The sequence below is a fragment of the Loxodonta africana genome, chromosome 15, assembly GCF_030014295.1.
Source record: "Loxodonta africana isolate mLoxAfr1 chromosome 15, mLoxAfr1.hap2, whole genome shotgun sequence".
Classification (NCBI taxonomy): Eukaryota; Metazoa; Chordata; class Mammalia; order Proboscidea; family Elephantidae; genus Loxodonta; species Loxodonta africana.
The window spans coordinates 11555105-11578798 of record NC_087356.1 but is presented as its reverse complement, the minus strand read 5'-3'; the positions used below and the strand labels follow the sequence as shown (position 1 = coordinate 11578798).

At 44.7% G+C, this 23694-nt stretch overlaps 1 protein-coding gene across 3 annotated transcripts in view; it reads left to right on the top strand.

Moving 5' to 3' along the window:
* UXS1 (UDP-glucuronate decarboxylase 1) overlaps positions 1 to 23694 on the top strand; it is a 110555-nt gene that overhangs the window by 649 nt on the left and 86212 nt on the right. The gene's annotated exons all lie outside the window — the stretch shown is intronic.

The window sequence follows — 23694 nt, the reverse complement described above, 5'->3', positions numbered from 1 at the left end:
GTTTCGGAGGGGTGTGCGCGGCGGCACCGCTGTCACGGCGTGGGGTCTGGGTGTGTGTGCGTGTGTGTGGGCGCGAAGCCTCCGTCTAGCGCCCCCGGAGCCGGCCACGTCGCCCTGGACAGCGGGCGAGGGTTCCCGGCTCAGCGGTTCAGGAGTTGTTCCGCTCGCCGGGGCGCAGCCCTCGGGGACTCCCGCAGCCGCGGCCGCCTTGTTGATTAAATCGGTTAAAAATACTGTTGCCGTTGGCAGAGCCCCCTGCTCGGACTGTTTGCTCCGCGGGGAAATTACTCAGCATTTAACTATTCTGGTACGAAATGTTACCAGCGCAGTGCCTCCTCCCCGGGTGCACCGAGGTGTCCCGGGCAGTGGGCGGCGGCGCCTCCGGACGCGCGCGGGGCCCTCGTGGGCGGCGGGGGCGAGCGAGGGGCCGGCTCCCACGAAGACGGGGTGCTAGTGGCAGAGCTGACCGTGGCGGGGTGGGCCTGTCTGGAGCGCCGGGGGCCGAGCAGGGAGGTGTAGGGCGGTGGGAGGAACCGGGGCGGAGCATGAGCTCGTGGCTTTGGTGTTTTGGGTTCTCCTTTCTGTCATCGTTATACAGCCGGCTGTCTTGAGACAGGGTAGGAGGGGGGCCCGTTTGAAAGCAGGTGGTGGACCTTGTCTCCCTTAGAGGAGGCAGAAAGGGTGGCTTTTTTTTTTTTTTAAAGATCGATTCGATAGGCCTGTGTTTTAATTGCTGCTGTTAGTACTTTACCAAGTACCAGAATTGGGTTAGAAATAGCTCTCAGCGTGAGCTCCGTTTGAATCCTGGGTACTAGACAGACGGAAACTGAAACGAAACCACTTGCTAACTTGAGTTACTGAGACTCGATTATCAGGGGTGGGTACTGAGGAAAGTGACTTTAGTTGAACTCCAGGAGACTGTGAATTAGACCAGCTTTCCTGGTACAGCCTGGCTCCTGCAGGAGTTGGAGCAGAGGAAGCTCAACTAGGGCTCCTGGTTAAAACGGAAGCGTTCAGGGCCCCCAGAATGAGCGCCTAGATGTGACTGGTTTTGGAAGGGAGAGAGAGCTGGTCTGAAGTGGGTATAGTCAGTCGAGTTAAGTGAGAGTATATGCTGAAAATCGCAAATCCAGCAATGCCAACATTCTGAGAAACAGAACCACTTTATAGTAAGTTCTGGAGTCAAGCAGGCCTGGGTTCAAATACTCCACCTTAAAAACCTGTTAAGAGGATGAAGTACGATAATGTAAATAAGGGGCACAAAGCAAACATTCAATAAATGCTATCTATGGTTATTAAAGAAACCCCGGTGACATAGTGGTTAAGTGCTATGGCTGCAAACGAAGAGGTCAGCAGTTCAAATCCACCAGGTGCTCCTTGGAAACTCTATGGGGCAGTTCTACTCTGTCCTCTAGGGTCGCTATGACTTGGAATCGACTCGACAGCAGTGGATTTGTTTTTTTTTTGGTATGGTTATTAATAGTTCCCTGAGTGGCCCAAATGGCTTGAACTCAGCTACTAACTGAAAGATTGGTTTGAATCCACCCAGCAGCACTGCAGAAGAAAGGCCGGCAATCTCTTTCCATAAGATTATAGCTGTTGAAGACACTCTGGAGCACAGTTCTACTCTGACACACACGGGGGTTGCTATGATTTGGAATTGACTCAGTAGCCAACGTTTTTGTTTGTTTTTTAATTTTTGACGTGGTTATTAATGAGGGCAGTGATGGTTCAGTGCTAGCATTCTCCCCTTCCATGCGGAAGACCTGAGTTTGATTCCCGGCCAAAGCATTTCATGCAGCCACCAGCTGTCAGTGGAGACTTACGTGTTGCTGTGATGCTGAACAGGTTTCAAGAGCTTCCAGGCTAAGACAAACCAGGAAGAAAGGCTTGGCAACCTACTTCTAAAAACGAGCCCTTGCAAACCCTGGGGATCATAATGATCTGATCTGCAACTGATTATGAGGATAGTGCGTGATTGGGCAGCATCACGCATGGGGTGACCGTGAGCCAGGGCCAGCTGGATAACAATGGCTTTGAATAACCGTTTTGCTCAATGAACTTTATAGTACATTCACCCATATTTTTGCATTTTATTGGAAAGAAAGCTGAGACCCAAGAGGAAAGCCACTTAAAGCTGAATAATTATTATTATGACAATAATAATACCTAAATCTGTGAAATGCTTGCCATGTATATATAGGCATGATTCTTAGCACCACTGTCTCATTTAATTATCTCAGCAGCCCTAGGAAATAGGTACTGTGATTATTATAACTTCAGGGATGAGGAAATTAAGGCCAAAGGAGATTAGGTAATTTATGGATGATGGCATAGATGGTAAAACTATGGAGAGACAAGATTTCAGCCCAGGAAGGCCTGGGAGCTGGGGCAGAATCCAGGTCTTCTGAGAGCTGGTCAGTGGCTTTTAAAGTTAGGCAGAGGGATTTAGAGTTAATAAGGGATATAGGGAGCTATGGAAAGTTTTTCACCAATCCATCATTCAACCGGGTAATCTTTCTGAGGCCTTACTGTTGCCTGGCAGTGTACTTGGTACTAAGGCACATCTTAGACTGCAGAAAAGCACCTGTACTGAGCCACCATGGAGTTACAGCTTAGCCCAGTGGTTCTCCAACCTTAGCCTGCATCAGAATCATCTGGAGGGCTGTTTTTACAACACAGATTGCCCCCCCACCCCGCCCCCGAATTTCTGATTCAGTAGGTCTGGGATGCTGCCTGGGAATTTGCATTTCTGATAGATTCTTAGGTGATGCTGGTTCTGTGGTCCTCTGGCCTAGACGGGGAGGCGGGCGTGGATTGGGTAATCACCAAGTGAGGGTTTAGATTACAGACTGGCATAGAGAAAAGGAATCCATGAGAGCTTATGACCTGGGTTCCTGAGTTAGAGCAGTCAGGGGTGTTTGCTTCCCTGAGGAAACGGGTTGAGCTGAGAATGGAAGGGTATGCGGGAGTTAACAGGGAAAGGATAGAAGGAAGAGCCTGTGCAGAGGTCCTGTGACCACCAAGAGCAGGGAGTGTTCTGGGAACGCAGAGAAGGTTAGTGTTGGAGTGTGAAAGCCAAGTACAGTCATGCGGCTGCTCAGATAGATGGGAGCCAGGGCAGACAGGGCCTGGATGATTTTAGATATGAGGGGGGTAAGAGAAGGGTAGAGGCGGTGCTCATGGTAATGAGCTCGGGATGCTACATCTGAGACACAGGGAAAAACCACAGGCCTTCTTTCTGATTGATAGTGTCTGGGGCTCTGGAAATGTCAGAAGTCAACAGTGATACCTATGTGTTCTAGTCTCTGCTTTTGCTTTTTCATAGTCTTGCCCCCTTCCCCCCATATGAGTTAAATCTCACCTTTGCTTGAAAAAACTGTCCCTGCTTCCAGATTAGACATACCCTCATTGTTAGCCAGTTCCCCTTCTAGAAATGCCCTTCCTTATTCTTCTCAAGTTCTTTCTTAAAGCCTCTGTTGTCTGCTCTGGCCTAGTCTCCCCTTTTCGCTACCACATAGCTCTTCTACACACACTGGGTGGTGATCGCATTGCAACTTGTTTTGCACTTGAGTTCTTTTCCGTGCATATGTTTTATTAATAAAACACCACATCTATGAGGACAGGTGTTGTCTCCTGTGGTTTTGCCCTTGCAGCACTTAGGGCATGGCTGTTAGCTCATCAGAGATGTTCAGTACCTACTAGCTGGATTGAATCGAGAATCATGCCAACCTGCTAGGGAGGTCCCTACGCGGACTCTGAGCTTGAGTTACCTTTAGTGCCTTTTTTTAATTTAAATAAAGTTACACATGCATGTACTGTATTTTTCATAAATAATGAAGTTAAGTGAAAGAGCTCTGGCATAGGGGAGTTAGCAAAAAAATGTTTAAAGCGTACGTTATTTGAGTAAAAATATGGTAGTTTAAAAAGTCTTTAACAGTTTCTGCAAGGTTTCTTAGGAGAAACAGCATCCCTTCCTACCCAGAGGCAAGCATTTTAAGTCCTCTTAGCTGGTTATTTTGGTATTTGCTTTTATGCCGCTAAATCCTAAACGTCTTTATTTTTTAGTTGTAGATGTTACCTAGTACTTTCTGCTTTGGAAGATGGATGTTTACTCTGTTCCCATTTCTCCCCACGGGTGCTGATCCCTCTGCCCCTGCCCCCATGTAGACCTGTCATAATTTGTAGGAGACAATACTTAGTGTTTACATGTATGATTATTTAAATGCTGTTCACAACGAGCCATGTCGTACATTAATTTTTGTTTTCTATGCACCTTTTTGTTTTCCTCTAGAGCTAATAATTGACTTTTGTGTGTGTGTGTATGTGTACGCGCTTTATTTTTTATGTGATGTTACTGTTTGAAAACTGTGCCCATGCGGAGCATGTCTGTAGACCAAGAAGCAGTTGTTCAACAGAATAAGAGGATACCGCGTGGTTTAAAGAAACCCTGGTGGTGTAGCGGTTAAGGAGCTATGACTGCTAACCAAAAAGTCGGCAGTTCGAATCCACCAGGCGCTCCTTGGAAACTCTCTGGGGCAATTCTGCTCTGTCCTATAGGGTCGCTATTAGTTGGAATCGACTTGATGGCAACGGGGAATGGGCATGGTTTAATATCAGGAAAGGTGTACGTCAGGGTTGTATCCTTTTACCATACTTATTCGGTATGTATGCTGAGTAAATAATCCAAGAAAGTATATATGAAGAAGAACATAGCATCAGGATTGGAGGAGACTCATTAACAACCTGCATTATGCGGATGACACGACTTTGCTTGCCGAAAGTGACGAGAACTTGAAGCACTTACTGATGAAGATCAAACACTGTAGCCTTCAATATGGATTACATCTCAACATAAAGAAAACAAAAATCCTCACAACTGGTCCAATAGGCAGGGTAGTATTATGGCTCACTTTTGTGTGGCCTTTTTAGCCAGGGTCCTGTACCTCCCGCCCAAGTGACTAGGTGGGACTGTGTGATAGGGTAATTGCGGCCCAGCCAGGGGATTGGTCAGTTTTCCCATCCCACTGGGCTTAAACTGAACCACTCCAGAGGTGGAAGAGAGAGAACCCAGCCACAACCAAGGAAGGGGAAACCCGGCAGCAGGAGACAGTGTGGTGTGCTTCCCGGCCCACGTAGCGAGAAAGCTCAGTGCCTTTGGGCAGAGGCTGAGGGCCAGGGAGAGGCGTGCCTGTGAGCACAGCTGGAAAGAGGCTCTCCTGATGGAAGAACTGTACCCTAAGAGTTCCTGAACAAAAATTGTAACCTGTTATTTCCCTAATAAACTCCGTAATTGTGAGTATTGACTGTGCATTTTGTGTGGTTGTTGCAATGAATTATTGAACCCAGCAGAGAAGCAGAGAATGCTGTGGGAGAGACAGGCAGCATCAAGATAAATTGAAAAAAGATTGAAGTTGTCAATGATTTCATTTTACTTGGATCCACAATCAACACCCTTGGAAGAGGCAGTCAAGAAATCAAACAACATATTGCACTGGGCAAATCTGCCACAATGGACATCCTTAAAGCGTTAAAAAGCAAAGATATCACTTTGAGGTCCCAAGCCATGGTATTTTCAATCTCTTCATATGCATGTGAGAGCTGGACAGTGAGTAAGGAAGACCAAAGAAGAATTGATGCCTTTGAATTATGGTGTATTCGAAGAATATTGAGTATACATGGACTGCCACAAGAATGAACAAACCTGTCTTGGAAGAAGTACAGCCAAAATACTCCTTAGAAGCGAAGATGGCGAGACTTCGTCTCTGGTACTTTGGACATATTATCAGGAGGGAGCAGACCCTGGAGAAGGACATCATGCTGGGTAAAGTAGAGGGCCAGCGAAAAAGAGGAAGACCCTCAACGAGGTGGATTGACACAGTTACCGCAATGATGGGCTCAAACATAACAATTGTGAGGATGGCGCAGGACCAGGCAGTGTTTCATTCTGTTATATATAGGGTCGCTATGGGTCAGAACTGACTCGATGGCACCTAACAACAGCGACAAAGACAACAGCTGTTTCGACTCCAAACTCTATTAGTTTTCTAAGTCTTGCCCCAGGATGTTCAGGTGCATCGGGAATTCTGTTGCTACGCCTTCCTGAAGAACCTCTCCCCTCCCCCCAGCACAGTCTGTTCCTCATACCTGAGAAACAACTGCCAGCCTCAGCCCTCCCTTTGCTATCCCTCTGGGGTGCCTTCCATAGGTCTCCTGTTTCCTGACTTCCTCTTTCTTATTTGTTATGGGTTGAATTGTGTCCCCCCAAAATTTGTATTGAATTGCTGGCTTCTATTATGGATATAATTCTGTTTAGCAGTTGGGTTTTTTTTCATTATATGAACTAGGTCATAACCAAGCAAGGTGAGTCCTAACCCTAATCACTTCCAAGTTATAAAAAGAACAGAATAGACATAACACACAGGGGGGAAACAGATGATGCCAAGGAACACCAAGGGTTGCCAAGGACTCCCACAGACACTAGAAACTAGAGAGAGGTTCACAGAAGGTACTGACATGGCCAAAACCTTGGTTTGGACTTGTAGCCTCCAGACTGTGAAAAAATTAATTTCTTTTCTTTAAAGCCACCTGCTTGTGGTATTTCTGTGATGGCAGCACTACACTAGATACCTAAGATGTTATTTTACTCCCTTGTTTTGATATGTGGAGCCCCTGGGTGGCGCAAACCGTTAAGCGTTCAACTACTAACTGAAAGGCTGGCAGTTTGAACCCACCCAGAGGTGTCTGCTTTGGAAGGTGAAGTAAACAGTGGATTGCCCTTCCTTACCTTGTGGCGTGGTGATCATGTGAGCATTCTGTCCAGGGAGTGGAAGTACCTTGCATGACTTCTGGGCGCTTCTCCCTGTATTCTAGGATAGTAGGAGAGAGGGTGGTAAGTCTTAGCAGTAACTTAACTGTCCCAGTTGCAGTTGATGCTCCCCAGTCCAAAAGCCAAACCAAACCCATTGCCTTCGAGGTGATTCCAACTCACGTTGATCCTACAGGACAGAGTAGAACTGCCCCATAGGGTTTCCAGAGAGCAACTGGTGGATTCGAACTGCTGAGCTTTTGGATAGCAGTCAAGCTCTTAACCAGTGTATCATCAGGGCTCCTCCCTAGTCCAGAGACCCTCTCTTTTACATTCTCCAGAGATGGAGCCAGCAGCCTTCTGCCAGGGGAAGACTGGATCTGGAAGTTTTACTGCTTCTTAAGCACACTTGAAAGTAAAACTTAGCCTCTTAGCTGCCTCATCAACTCATTTATGTATGCACCAGGTCTTCCTGATTTTCGACCCTTTCTGGTTACAAATGTGTGGTTGTTGGTTCTTGGCTTTTTCCGCATCCTCCCTCAGATTCAATTTTCTCTCAGTTTCTCTACCCTTCATTGGTTTTCTGTCTAGCTTCCAGGAAAACTTTGTTCCTGTTTTTTCTTTGCTCTTTTCTGTTCCATGTAGGTTTATACCTTATATGATAAGAACAAAAGAAGTCTATTTTCTGACATTTTAGTGGGCCTTGGGAGCCATTATCTTTTCACCTTCATCTCTTTGAAAACTAGAATTGTGGTACCTAACAATAAGTATTTAATTTTTTATGTATCATGGATTTTGTTGTAATGAAAATTGTTTGAGGTACCTTTCTATTTTCTTGTCTTTCCTGTCACTGTTATTCATGGAAGGGAAAACACTAACTAAATTAAACCCAAACCAAAAAAAAACAAACCTGTTGCCATCAAGTCGATTCCGACTCATAGCGACCCTGTAGGACAGAATACAACATCGCCATAGGGTCCAGGAAGCGGCTGGTGGATTTGAACTGCTGACCTTTTTGGTTAGCAGCCAAACTCTTAACCACTACACCACCAGGGCTCCAAATTAAACCCATCACCATATATTTGCTAGCTTTGCATTTATGATAATAGACCTCAAACTTCTCTGAGGTCGGGACTTCAGAGTACAGCTTTGTCCTTATTGGTATAATCAGCTCTTACATGATTGGCAATTGCCCTCATAAATTCACTCAGTAAACATTTACTACCCTGGTGCCTTGGAGAATATATAGCAAGTTGGACATCATTCTGATGCCAACAGATAGATGTAAACATACTACAGTATAAGTGGTGTTCCTAAACTTACCTGATTGTTAGAATCAGCTGAAGGTTATTAAATGCAGATTCCCCAAATTTACTGAATTGGAGAAAGAAACCAGAGAATGTTCCCTCCCTCTCTTCCTTTGGGAGTTGGGGATGTGGCGTAGTCTTGAAATGGTTTTGATCCCTTCAGCTTTTTATTCTGAAAATCTTCATACCTATAGAAAGATTGAAAAAATAATTCAGCCAACACCTGCCACCTAGATTCACCAGTTTTTTAAATCTTTTTCCACATTTGCTTCATCTTTCTTTTTATATGTACTTTTTTGTTGTTGAACTCTTTGAAAGCTGCAGACATAACAATATTTCATCTTTAAATACTTTGTCTCACCAAAGAATAAAGACATTCTCCCATATAGTTAGGAGTTCCTGAGTCTGGTACAGTTAACCTGCTCGGCTGCTAAACTAAAAGGTTGGAAATTCAAGCCCACTCACAGGCACTTTGGAAGAAAGACCTGGCTGTCTACTTCTGAAAAATCAGCCATTGAAAACCCTGTGGAGCACAGTGCTACTCTGACACACATGGGGTTGCAGTGAGTGGAAGTCAACTCCATGAAAACCCTGTGGAGCACAGTGCTACTCTGACACACATGGGGTCGCAGTGAGTGGGAGTCAACTCCATGAAAACCCTGTGGAGCACAGTGCTACTCTGACACACATGGGGTCGCAGTGAGTGGGAGTCAACTCCATGAAAACCCTGTGGAGCACAGTGCTACTCTGACACACATGGGGTCACTGTGAGTGGGAGTCAACTCCATGAAAACCCTGTGGAGCACAGTGCTACTCTGACATGCATGGGGTCGCTGTGAGTGGGAGTGAACATCATGGCAGCTGGTGGTTCTGTATACAGGCATACCTCATTTTATTGTGCTGTGCTTTATTGCACTTTGTAGCTACTGTGTTTTTTTACAAATTGAAGTTTTGTGGCAACCCTGCTTCAGGCAGGTCTGTGGGCACCATTTTTCCAACAGCACGTGGTCACTTCGTGTCTCAGTGTCACATTTTGGTAATTCTTGCAGTGTTTCAAAAACTTTTTCATTATTATCTGTCATGGTGATATTTGATGTTACCAATTTAATAGTTTTGGGGTGCCAAGTTGTTTTGAACAGCAGCAATAAAAGGAGGTAAACTTCCTCAATAAATTTGTGTGTTCTGACTGCTTCAAAGAACCAGCCGCCCCGTCTCCCTCCCTTTCCTCAGGCCTCGCTGTTCCCTGAGACGCAATAATATTGAAATTAGACCCATTAATAACCCTACAGTGACCTCTGAGTGTCCAAGTGAAAGGAAGAGTCAGCTGATGTGGCAGATGGCAGACTCCATTGTTGTCTTAGTTTAAGAAATTGCCACAGCCACTCCAGCCTTCAGCAACCACCATCCTGATCATCAGCAGCCATCAGACTTTTTATTGAGGCAAGACCCTCCACCAGCAAAAATATTACAACTTGCTGAAGGCTCAGATGATGGTTAGCATTTTTTAGCAATAAAGTATTTTTTAATTAAGGTATGTACATTGTGTTTTTAGACATAATGCTATTTCACACTTAGTAGACTACCAAAACCAAAACCCAAACCCAGTGCCGTCGAGTCGATTCTGACTCATAGCGACCCTATAGGATAAAGTAGAACTGCCCCATAGAGTTTCCAAGGAGCGCCTGGTGCATTTGAACTGCCGACTCTTTGGTTAGCAGCTGTAGCACTTAACCGCTACGCCACCAGGGTTTCCAAGTAGACTACAATATAGTGTAAATATAAGTTTTATATGCACTGGGAAACCAAAAAGTTCATGTGACTTGCTTTATTGTGATATTCGCTTTATTGCAACGGTCTAGAACCAAACCTGCAGTATCTCTGAGGTATGCCTGTAATCTCATTACTATTAACACACCCTAAAAATTAACAAATTATATCATCTAATATACAGTCCATATTTAAATTTTGCCCTGCTTGTACCAAAAATGTCTTTTATAGCTTTTTCTGTTTTATTTTGTTTTTTAAATCTAGAATTCAGTCAAGTATTACACATTGCATTTGGTTTTTATGTCTCTAAATCTTTTATGCTATAATAATCACCTGATTTTGGATTCTTGCAACATTTACTTTTATTTAAAACAAAAAACCTCTGGGTCCGTTGTCCTATAAAACATCCCACATTCTGGGTTTATCAGATTGTTTTCTTAGGATTAAATTCAGGTTAAACATTTTTATAGTAATACTTCTTGATTTGGATTACATCAGGAGACATGTGATATCAGGGTTGCCCCCCCGTCAGTGATAGTCAGTGTGATCCCCTGGAAGGGCTGGCCACCACCTCGTTTTATTTAAAGGTGTGTTTCCCTAGTACACAGTCTGAGGGGATCTGTTGAGACTGTGAGCATCCAGCCCACCAGCCAGTGCTTTTCATGGCCATTGAGGAAATTTGCCTGAATCAGTTTTTATATTGGAGCTTGCAAAATGGTGATTTTCTAATTCTCTGAATCCTTCTACATTTACAAGCGGCATTTTTCTGAAAAGAACTCTCTCTTTCTTCTGTCATATTGATCTCCTTTGGCTGCTATAATGAATGGAGCCCTGGGGGCACAGTGGTTTAGAGCTCAGGCTGCTAACCAAAAGGTCGGCAGTTCGAGTTCACCAGCCACTCTTTGGAAACTCTGTGGGGCAGTTCTACTCTGTCCTGTAGGGTCGCTAGGAGTCAGAACTGACTCGACGGCAACAGCTTTGGTTTAGTTTTGGCTATAACAGATTATCGTAATCTGGATATCTTAAAACAACGGAAATTTATTCTCTCACAGTTCTGGAGGCCAGAGGGCCGAAATCAAGGTGTCCGCAGAGCTGTGCTTCCTCCTGAGGCTCTTCTGGTGGCTCCAGGTGATCCCTGGCTTGTGGCTGTGTTACTTCAGTCTCTGTTCAAGGCCTTCTCTTCTGCCTGTCAAACCTCCCCTGTGTGTCTCTTTTATGGGCACTTGTCAGTGGATTTGGGGCCCATCCAGTAAGTCTGGACAAACTCTTCATCCCAAGATCCTTAACTTAATTACATCTGCAAAGACCCATTTTTTATGTAAGGTCAGATTCACAGGTTCTGGGGATTAGAATTTGGACATATCTTTTTGGGAGCTACCATTCAACTCACAACACTTCCACATTTTTAAATCACTGTGGTCTCATGGAATCTTTTAGTTTTTGACCTTTTCTTTGCTTTCCAGATGTTGTAGGTCCATCTTGTCATCTCCCTAACCCAAATCCAGAATCAGCCATTTCTCCAAGGATCCGTGCTTCCTTTTAATGGAGAATGTTGTTTAGAAACCAAGATCTGAGCACTATTTGTGCCCATTGCTATTAGGGTGTCGTTGCTTCCAGGCCCTGTCAGCTGGCAGAGCCAGGTAATGTACGTATTATTTTCAGTCATGGGATCATGTTGATACCTGCAATTTAAACCTTAACACCACAGGTTTTCTCCTCCCCTTCCCCTATTTCGTATTGCTACTCCTTTTTCCTATGATGAAAACCTTGTTCCCAGTGCTAATATATTTACTCATTTGCTCTATACTACCATGCAGGCAAAATAGTTTCAAAATTACTATATCAATACCACTACTAACAATCAACAGCCGTGGAAGCAGCAGTCAAGAAATCAAAAGATACATTGCATCAGGTAAATCTGCTGCAAAGGACCTCTTTAAAGTGTTGAAGAGCAAAGATGTCACCTTGAGGACTAAGGTGCCCCTGACCCAAGCCATGGTATTTTCAATCGCATCATATGCATGTGAAAGCTGGACAAATGAATAACGAAGACTGAAGAAGAATTGATACCTTTGAATTGTAGTGTTGGCAAAGAATATTGAATATACCATGGACTGCCAAAAGAATGAACAAATCTGTCTTAGAAGAAGTACAACCAGAATGCTCCTTAGAAGCAAGGATGGCGAGACTGTGTCTTATATACTTTGGACGTGTTGTCAGGCAGGATCAGTCCCCGGAGAAGGACATCATGCTTGGCAGAGTACAGGGTCAGTGGAAAAGAGGAAGACCCTCGACTAGGTGGATTGACACAGCGGCTGCAACAATGAGCTCAAGCATAACAACGATTGTGAGGATGGCGCGGGACCGGGCAGTGTTTCGTTCTGTTGTGCGTGGGGTTGCTATGAGTCAGAACTGACTCAACAGCACCTAACAACAACAACAACTAACAACAAACCTAAGAAAAGCCAGGATTTCTTTGCAGTTCTTTTTGTTCTTAGACTATATCCCACTAAAGGTGTACAGTTATTGTGTTCAACAGTGGCTTGAAATAATTTTTTTCTATTCCTGATAATCAGTTAGGTTCATTTTTTCCCCCATTGGTGTTCCTTTTTAGGTCTGTCTGATTGTTTAAAATAGGTAAGCCATTTACATGTTCAGAAGTCAAACTATATCAAAAGTTATACTTAGACATTTTGCTGTGATTCCCTAGCCCCTCCATCCTAGTCCCTTTCCATAGGTAACCATTTTTATTAGTTTGTTTTATGTGTCTTTTTGCAAACATGGGTGTGTATCTGTGTATATCCATGCATAGATACTCGCATAGATTGCACATGTATTCTAATTTACTATTTGTTTTTCCCAGAGGTAGCATACTATATAGACTATTTCACATCTTTTTTTTTTTCCCCTGGTCAGTATTTCCTGGAAAGCACCCTGTATTGGTTTATAGAGATCACCTTCATTCCTCTTTATGGCTTATACTTCTTGGTACTGCCAGTTTTCTCAGGAGCAGTGTTTAAATTATTTCAAATACTTGGCGCAATAAATAAACATATACACAGGCTCCCACCAACAGTGTATGAGAGTGGCTTTTTTTTCATAGCCTCGCCAAAAAAGCACGTTGACAAGCATTTGGATTTTCACCAATTTGACTGAAGAAAAAATGATACCTTCCTGATAGTTTTAATTTGTCCTTTTCTTATTATGAGTGAAGTTAAGCATCTTTGCAGATGTGTTGGGGTTACTAAGCACACCCATGGTGGTGCAAATGGCTTGCACTCAACTATTAACCTGAAGGTTGGTGGTTCGAACCCACCCAGCGGTGATTTGGAACAAAGTCCTGGTGGTCTGCTTCCGTGAAGACTGTTGTTGTTAGGTACTGTCAAGTGGGCTCCGATTCATAGCAGCCCTGTGTATAACAGAACAAAACGTCTGGTCCTGCGCTGTCCTTGCAGTCATTGCTGTGTTTGAGCCCATCGTTGCCACCACTGTGTCAGTCCGCCTTGCTGAGGGTAGTCTTCATTTCTGGTGATCCTCTTCTTCACCAAGCATGATCATAAAGAGTATAGCCAAGAAAACCCTATGGAGCAGTTCTACTCTAACATAATTGGGTCGCCATGAGTCAGAATCGACCCAAAGGCAACAGGTTTGGTTTTTTGGGGGGAGGGGGGGTTAGGACAGGACTTCTAACTGGTTCATCCTGGTTGGAACCCCTGCTGATAATTTGCATCTCCAGCCCATATATACTGGATCAGAATCAACATTTTAACAAGATCCCTAGGTGATTCTTATGCATAACTTCCTGGGAACTTTTAGACATGCAAATTCTCAGCAGGGGTTTGAACCAAATGAACTGGTTCCAAGCCCTGATTTTGAGTTAATCCATCAGTTTCTTTGACTTTCTGATTAAGCTTTTCAAATCGCTCTAACCAAATAGACGAAATAAAGGAACAGAAAGCATTTGAAGCCCTTAAAACAGTCTTTTTCAGAAGGAGTTTAAATGTCCTAGCAAATGAAAATTTTGTTAGGCTAATGGGATCTTGGGATTTTTTTTCTTAATTTCAGACATGGAAAAGAAAACATGCTGGTAGCATATCTGGATTTCTAAGCTCTAAAAAATCTTAGAATTTGGAAATTCAGATTGTTGACCTGGTGTTCATTTTTTTTTTTTTTTAAGATGTGAGCAGACAGCTATGTTATATCAGCGACAGGAGACCAAAGTTGTAGGACAGCTTAGTCATTAACGAATGAGAGGAGAAAATTAATCTGCCACTCATCAAGGGCACCAGTGGTGTAGCTCCTGCAGAAATGGACATTAGCTGTAAATGATACCAAAAAAACCAAACCCGTTGCCGTCAAGTCAATTCCGATTCATAACGACCCTATAGGACAGAGCAGAACTGCCCCATAGGGTTTCCAAGGAGCACTTGGTGGATTAAGGGGTCCTTGTAAATGGTGGTCCTCAGCATAATTTGTTAATCGCCAAATCGGGATGTGAGTTCTTTTCTTCCTCACTTTCTTTGGATGTTACATAGAATTCACTTCTAATTTCCTATTTTCTATACCCCCTTTCACAATGCATCTTAATTATTTAAAAGACAAAATTTCTCTCCTGTGGTTCTTACTAAAGGAAAGTCTTCTCACCTGCTCCATACCTGCGGCTTTCTTCACCTGTGTTCCTTCCCACCCAGCCCACTGATAAAAATGCACGTGCAGAAATGCAGCCGTCGCTTTGCACACTGCGGCAAAGGGCGGGGGCGGGGGGGATTCTCTCTCCATTCCATAGCTGAGAACACTGAGCACAGAGGTTAAGTACCCTGCCTCAGGTAGGTCTCAGTCTGGCCACAGAGTGGTTCCTTGGAGGTGTAGAGGGACCTGAAGGTACCCCAAGGCTGCTGCTCCTTCCCTTCTTAGCTTGGGTATAGGCTTTCGTGAAACATGCTCTGAAAGGAAGGTTACACTTTGAGGCAGTTCTCACTGATGGGGTACCTAAAGGATGGAAGAAGGCAGGGGGTATTTTGGCCAACCCCTGCCCACTCTGCCTTTGTCTTGTCGATGGGTGGTCCTGCTGCCTCTGGTCTTCTCATAGTGGGAGCCCCTCCTATTCTTTACACCTCTCATGTGGTTAATGGCTAGAGAGGGTGCTGGTCCCAGGTGACTCCTTGTCATCAGGTTCTGGATCGAAACCCTCAAAGTCCCAGTTTCCCCAGTTTAGGCGGTTGGAAGTTCTGTTCCTTTGGGTCCTGCACTGTCCTCTGTAGGCTGGAAACATGGGAATCTCATGGCTGGGGGCTGTGTCTCCAGGGGTTCTGCAATCCAGGAGTGGAGACCAAGAGTCTTGTGAGGAGCACCTGCCACTCAGGCTGTACACATGCTCCCGGCCTCACAGCCCCAGGCTCCCCGGGAGGCCTCCCAGCACAGGACCCCTCTTCACCACCCATCCCTATTCCCAGCCCACTCCTCCCCACACCCACCTTGCAGTGATAGTTCCCCCCTCCCTTTAGAAATTGTGAGAAGGTTGGAATTGACTTTTTCTTCCCAACTAGTATACCTTATTATTTATTTAAAAACAAAACAAAAAATCCCCCCTTATTTTCTTTGCCTTAAACCAAAAAATAAAACAAAACAAAAAAACCGAACTCATTGCCATCGAGTCGATTCTGACCCATAGTCACCCTGTAGGACAGAGTAGAACTGCCCCATGGGGTTTCCAAGGAGCGGCTGGTAGATTCCAACTGCTGACCTTTTGGTTAGCAGCCGAGCTCTTAACCACTGTGCCACCCGGTCTCCTTCTTTGCCTTAGGCATTCTAAAAATAGATTCCATCAACCATTTTTTATTACCAGACTTAATGGATGGTGCTATTTCAACAACTTGTGCAGCAGAGCTGTTTACATTTCAGCAGCTTTCAGGGGAGGGGTTGTGGATTGAATCGTGTCCCCCCAAGATACATGTTATAAATCCTAACCCATACACCTATGGATGGAATCCCACTGGGACTAGGATTTTTCTTTGTTGTGTTAATAAGGCCATATCAGGGTAGGGGGTGTTTGAAGGCACTCACCTTGGATATAGGAAAAGAGCAGCTTAGGTACAGAAGCAGGTGCAGAGGGGAAGGTACATACCAGGCGCAGAGATCTCCTGGGAACGCCAAGAAGAACCCTGGAGGAGCTGAGACAGGGATTTTCTCCCACAGGACAGAGGGCCTTCTCTAGGGCTGGTGCCCTGAATTCTGATTTCTAGCCTCCTGAACTGTGAGAAAATGAATTCCTGTTGGTTAGAGCCACCCACCTGTAGTGTTTGTTACAGCAGGACTGAGTAAGGTGGACAGCATTGTCATCTTGGCATGTTTGTGGAGTGGCCTGGTCTGTGCTAGGGGCGCTGAGATGCCTGAGCGCGCTGCCTTTTCATTTCTTCTGTTTCCACAGGGAAGTGATTAGATCAGCTCGAGGGGAAGAACAGAGGGTTAATTTCAGAATGCACTAGTAAAACAGGAGGTCTGTAATGTGATTCGATACCTTACCAGTAAATGACTCTTTCTCTGCAGGCTCCTCGTCTGATGCTGACAAGTAGGTCTAGAAAGGCTTACTTTTCTTTAATGACTCTATCCTTTCTTTTTCATCATTAAACTAAGGGGATGCATTCGTTGGTAACCTCAAGGAAATATATTTTGTTTTTTATAATATGAGAGAAAATAATGCCCTGTTTTCTTAGGCTGACCTTACATCGGTTTATGTGGGGAGAAAATAGAAATAATACGGCGACGTTTTCTGCTTTTGGTATTTGTGAAGTCGCAGGGATGAAGAGAGTTCATTTCTTGTCACTCATATTTGTCTCTGGTAATTTGGAGAATAAAAAAGTTTACTTTTGCTGTCTGGATATCGGTGGTCTGGCATTTTTCTTTCTATCTCTTGTTCTTTACCGCCTGCCCCGAATTTGATGCTATTATCTAGTGTTTCAGATTAAGAGATTTTTGAATGTTTACACGTATGGGGTCACCATGAGTCAGAGTCAACGACAACTGGTTTACTAATTAAATATGAATACTAAAAACCAGCGAAAACCAAACCCCTTGCCATCGAGTCGATTCTGACTCATAGCGACTCTAGGACAGAGTAGAACTGCCCCCATAGGGTTTCCAGGGAGCAGCTGGTGGATCCAAATTGCTGACCTTTTGGTTAGCAGCCGAGCTCTTAACCACTGTGCCACCAGGGCTTTGATACTGTTAATACTAGAGCTTTAAGTAATATTTATGAATGGCATGTGTTTATCAGATTTCTTGGCGTCTTACTGTAACTAGGCAGAAATGGCGATTTTCTCTGATGAAGATTTGCAGACGGAATGGATCTTAATTCTAGCTCTCAGACTTAGTCCAGTAATTCGTATTGTACATGATACCGGTAGCTTTCTTAGTTATCTGGTGCTGCTATGACACAAATAAATACCACAAGTGGGTGGCTTTAAAGAGCAGAAATGTATTTTCTTACAATTTTGGAGGCTAAATGTCCAAATCAGGGTCTGGGCCTTGTCGGTCGCCCGGCATCCCTTGGTTGCCTGGCTTGTAGGGAATCTTCACGTGGCATCTGTCTTCCCCATGTTTTGCTTGTCTCTGTGTCTAATCTGTTCTTTTTATAACTCAGAAGGGATTAGGTTTAAGACACATCCTACGCTGGTATGGCCTCCTTAACATAAATCCACATCACATTACATTACACCACAGGTCTAGGGATTAGGACTCCAGCTTATATTTTAGCGGGGGACACAGTTTAATCTATAACACTTTGTTGCTGTAGGGTTGTTGCTGCTGAGTACTAGGTTGAGTTGGAGAGCCTGGGAACCAAGGTATTTGGCAGCTAAGAGAGGTTAACCGTTTGGACTAAAAGGAAGGTGCAAATGGTGTTGATATTTTCTATATTTGGGGGGTACTTGTTTTACTTGGAGCCCTGGTGGCACAGTGGTTAAGACTTCTGGCTGCTAACTAAAAGATCAGAAGTTCACATCCACTAGCTGCTCCTTGGAAGTCCTCTGGGGCAGTTCTACTCTGTCCTTTAAGGTTGCTATGAGTCAGAATGACTGGGTGACAGCGGGTTTTAGTTTTAATTAAGGAGCCCTTGTGGTGTAGTGGTTGAGCACTCTGTTGCTAACTGAGAGGTTTGCACCCACCAGCCGCTTCTCAAGAAAAAGATGTGACAGTCCATTTCTGTAAAGATTACAGCCTTGGAAACCCTGTTGGGCATTTGTGCTCTGTCTTACGGGCTGCTGTGCGTCGGAATCGACTCGATGGCAATGGGCTTGGTTTTTTGCTTTTAGTTTTAATTCACAATTTAAAAAAATAAGAGTAAACATTCAAATAATGTGGAAGCATATGAAAAGCTCTGTCCCTCCCCTCCGGCTGTTTCCTACCCACAGACTACAAGTTGACAGTTTAGCACTGTGTGTGAGAATCATCTAGATTGTTTCCTTTGCATTATGTGTTTGTAAAATATAATTAAAACAAAAAAAAAAATTAGGTGCTTTTAAAATGTAAATGGTTTTGTGCCATAAATATGTTTCTGTGATTTGCTCTTTTACTTAATATATGAAGGCAATTTTTCAGTGCAGTGATCTACCTCATTTTAAATGCATAGAACTCAGTGGTAGATTCTGTCAGGCTATATCTTCATTTAAATAAAAAGATTTTTGCATGGCCGCGGCTTCTAATGGGAGAGTTCTTTTCCATCAAACCGTTGTTCTTACAGCTTTCTGAATAAGAGTGGAACCCCTAAAGGATGTAAGTAAATATTCGGAACATTAAAGCTATACCTTAAAGACCAAGGATCCCTGGTGGTGCAACTGTTAAGCATTCAGCTGCTAACCAAAAGGTCGACTGTTGGAATCCACGCAATGGCTCTGTGATCTGCTCCCCTAAAGACTACAGCCTCGAAAACCCTATGGAGAAGTTCTGCTCTGTCACACGGGGTCGCTGTGAGTTGGAAATCAACTCAACAACACCACCTTAGAGACTGTCTTGAGCTCCCAAGGTCAGTTGTTAAATGTTGTGAAGAAAGAACCTCTTACTACAGTTGTCATTCTTATTTGATGTCATGTACAAGGATGAATAAGACATGGACCCTGATGTCTGTGTGGACAGGGCTGATGTGTGAACAAAGGGTGGCAGAGAGCCTGGGTGTAAGGTTCTGGAGTGGTACAAAGGAGGCTTTGGAGCGCGTGTCTGAGGGGTGATGAGACCCAGATAGAGTTTGAAAAGAGGAACCAAGTAGCAGATGGAGAGATCTGAGGGGGAAGAGCGCTTGTAAGCTTGTAAAAAGGGGAAGAACAGGGGCAAGGGCTTGGCCATCAGAGCAGGCATGATGCGCTCAGCTACAGAGGTTCAGTGCTGCAGTGGAGGAGACTGCAGTGGGTAGGTGGGTTGAAGGGGCTGCAGTCAGGAGCTTCATCATAAAGGGCATCCCTCCAGTATCATGCCAAGAAATATGGGAAGGGGAAGCCCTGGAACTGGTCTGGGTTGGAGAAAGTGCTCTGGCATGTGCTGTATGCATTGAAGGAGCCAAGGAAGGAAGGCCTGGAGATCCTTAGAGAAGAGAAAGTTGGACACGCCAATGATTATGCCAGGATGTTAAGGCTCAGAGGGGATATAACACAGAATCCTTGCTCCCAAGACCATCCAGTCTGGCTGGGGAGACAAGGCACATGCGAGACCCATTGCTGAGCAAACTTTATCTCAGTGCTGTTGTGCTGTCCTTTAGAAACGAGTCCCATTTATAATTAGATACTGCTTATTTCAGAATAAAAACTCAAAAACTCATTGCCATCGAGTCAATTCTGGCTCATAGCGACCCTATAGGACACAGTAGAACTGCCCCATAGAGTTTCCAAGGAGTGTCTGGTGGATTTGAACTGCCAACCTTTTGGTTAGCAGCCAGACTCTTAACTGCTATATCACCAGGGTTTCCTGTTTCAGAATGGAGAAGTGCAAATATGATATAAGAAGCCAGAAGGCATTCTAGCAAGGGGGTAGGTTGGTGAGGGGTTGGGAAGGCTGGTGAGGGGTGAGCCTGCTTGGAACTAAATTGCTCTGATTGCCCCAGCAGGTGATGGAGAAATGGAAACAAGGGGGCGGGTTGGTGGTGAGGGCCAGTGTATATATGACAAGCTTTGAAAACCTAGCATCCTGTGGGGTGGGCTTTAGTGTGGGGGCCACTAGAATGTGGGGGAGGGTGCAGAAGCACCCAGAATACTGGGGTATTGTGGGAATGAATTTTGGAACTTCTCTGTTTTTTATTTTTGTATATGTTATGACCATATGTAATAAACTTAATACGGTGGTGCATGTACTTTATAAGTAAAAACGTATGAAGGGCACACGTTCAAGATTTTTTGATAACGGGGGCAATCAAAATAGTTTGGAGAACTTGGGAATCAAGAGCTATTGTAGATTCTTGAGCAGGAAAATGATGACAACAACCACAGGAAAGCCAAAAACCAACCACAAAGCCCATTTTTAGGATGAGTAACCTGGTAAAATGGTAAAGTGCCTTGTGGAGATAGGAGAAACACAGAGGGCAGCTACCTAAGTCCTCTGGGAGTGTGGTGGTCAGATCCTGGACATGGCTGGCACAGAGATGGAGCGGGGGGGATAAGAGAGGAGAAGACAGAGAAAGGAAGACTCCTCAGGGTCAGCCCCTGGGAAGGAAGGGCAGTGAAGAGGGAGAAAAGGGACGTTGTGAAGAATAGCAGTGCCTGCAATTGCTGTAGGTGTTGTCGAGTCCATTCTGACTCATACAGAGCGACCCCGTGTGACAGAGTAGAACTGTCGCATAGGGTTTCCTAGGCTGTAATCTTTACAGGAGCAGACTTCCAGGTCTTTCTCTTGCAGAGCCACTTGGTGGGTTCAAACTGCCAACCTTTCGGGTAGCAGCTGCTTAATCATTGCTCCATTAGGGCTCCTGTGCCTGCAATAAAACCAAAAAAAAAAAAAAATTTTGCTGTCGAATTGATTCGGACCCATAGTGACCCTATAGGACAGCGTGGAACTGCCCCATAGAGTGGTGCCTGCAGTAGAGGGGGAAGATTGGGAGAGTGCTTATTTCTGACATTTATTTAACTGTTGTTTTTTGTTGGTATCTTACCAAAACACAGATTATCTTAAGAGAATTTCAGCAAATGAGAAGTAAGGTGGTTCTCAGACTTGAGTGTGCATTACCGTCACCTGGAGCAGTTATTCGAATGCAGATTGCTGGGCCCCACACCGGAGTTTCTGATTCAGGAAGACGGGTGGGGCCTGAGGTTGGCATTTCAAACAAATCCCCAGGTGATGCTGCTGCTGCTCACTGGGGACCACACACTGTGGTGTTGTTAGCAGACTTCAGGTCAGCCCCCGACTCCTGGCAGCCCCGCGCACAGCGGACTGAAACACTGCCCAGTCCTGCCCGCCCCGATGGATTGTGGGTTGGATCGCTCTGACCCATAGGGTTTTCATTTGTAACTTTTTGGGGTAGGTCACCGGTCTTTCTTCCTAATCTTGTCTCCTGAAACCTGTTCAGCATCTTAATAACATACAAAGCTCCAGTGACAGAGGCTGGGAATTGAAATCGGCTCTGGTCTAAACAACATTTGGTCCTGTCCACCTACAGCGGGTTTTGTAGAAGGCAGTTTCTCTTCTCAGCGAGGACCATTTTCATCCTGTGTGACCACGTGGAGTCCCCAGGTGGTGTAAATGGTTAATGCGCCCTGCTTTTAAAACAGTTTTATTCCTTTCCCAGGGCTACAGAAACACAGTATCACAAACTGGGTGGCTTGAATCAGAAATTTATTCTCAAGATTCTGGAGGTTGGAAGTCGGAAGTCAAGATGTGGGCAGTGCCATGCTTCCTTCAAAGGCTCTAGGCAAGACTTGTTCCTGCATTTTTCAGTTTCTGGTGGTTGCCAGCTCATCCTTGGTGTTCCTTGGTGTTTCGGACTGAATCCTGTCCCCCACTGTTAGGTTGAAATCCTAACCTCTGTATACCCGTACACATAAACCCTGGTGGCGTAGTGGTTAAGTGCTACGGCTGCTAACCAAAAGGTCGGCAGTTCGAATCTACCAGGTGCTCCCTGGAAACTCAGTGGGGCAGCTCTACTCTGTCCTATAGGGGCGCTATGAGTCCGAATCTACTCGAGTGAGATGGGGGTGGGAGGGATGGGGGCGGGGTTGGTACCTGTAAACGTGGCGCTGTTTGGAAATAGGAGTTTTGTTATGTTAATGAGGTCATACTGCAGTAGGGTGGGCCCAGACCTAATCCCTTCTGAGCGGTTTCTAATAAAAAGAGCAGACTAGACACCATAAACACACACAGGGGCAGGACTGACAGACGCTATGTGCAGGTCCCTCTATAAGCCAAGGAATGAGAAGGAATGCTTGGGGCTACCGACAAGTAAGGGCTCCCCCAAAGTCCATGCCCTGATTTGGATGTCTGGCCTCCAGAACTGTGAGTCAGTAAATTCTTGTTCTTTAAACCTGCCCACTTAGGTATCTGTGTTACAGCAGTGGCAGCAGTAGGTAACTAAAGACACTTGGCATTTGGCAGCAGACTCTCATCTGTACTTCCAGCTTCACATGGCCGTCTTCTGTGCATCTATGTCTACATTTCCCTCTTCTTACAAGGGCACCAGTCATTGGGTTAGGACCCATCCTTATCCAGTATGACCTCATCTTAGTTTGACTGCCTCTCCAAATAACCCTATTTCCAAATAAGGTGACAGTCACAGGTGCCAGGTGGGCATGAATTTTGGGGGTATACTGTTCAACCCAGTACAACAGAGTAGTAGATTTCCTTGAGATCATAGTTAAATAAGTGGTTTTGAATTTCTGCCTCTTCTAACTTAGAAGTTTGAGGGATTTTAATGGCTCACCCTACCTTTACAGTGCTGTGATGATGATGTGAACTAGACAGGACAGTGTTCTCTACAGGCTTAAAAACTTTCTGCCTATGAGTCATAGAAATTAAAATAATACAAAAGTATATACAGTTTTTACCCCCGGCCCGCAGACTTGCTTGTATGAATAAGCAAATAACTCGTGTGTAGTTTTAAAAATGCTTCGGTATAGTTTAAAAAAGCAAAGCCCTGATTCTGCTATATGTTATTATTCTACAAGTTGCTGGCTTCACTTCAGTTCGACATTTTTATGTGTAAAGGCATTTTTTAAAGGACCAGATGTCATTTACAGAGCCCATGGTTTCTTGCACTTTTAACCACTTTAAAAAAAGTAACATCTTAGGGCAAAATTTTTTCCCTATGAGAGGGCAGGTACAGTTTTATGAGGCGAGTCTTTGCAAAGGTATGAGTCACTTAAAAAATGTTTTATAACCAGATTTCAGGACTTAGCAGCTGTAGCTCCAGGTGACTGCGGCGAGGTGAGTTGAAAGTACCTATGTCTTGCCTCGCTTCTGATGCTCCTCCCTGACATCCTGGCCTCTAGGAGGGCTTAGAGCTGGATGAGAGCCAAAGGGAGGTCTGATAAGCAGGCACCCTAAGCTGGAAATGTGAAAACACCCCAGTTACCACCTCCTGCTCGGTCACCCCAAGTATCCTTTTCATTTGGGACCATTTTCATCCTTGTGTAACCACTTAAACCCAAAAACCAAACCTGTTGCTGTCGAGTCGATTCTGATTCATAGTGACTCTATAGGACAGAGTAGAACTGCCCCATAGAGTTTCCAAGAAGCGGCTGGTAAATTTGAACTGCAGACCTTTTGATTAGCAGCCAAGCTATTAATGACTGCGTCACCAGGGCTCCTATCACCAAGAATGAAGAACCAGGAGGGGAGTGCGGC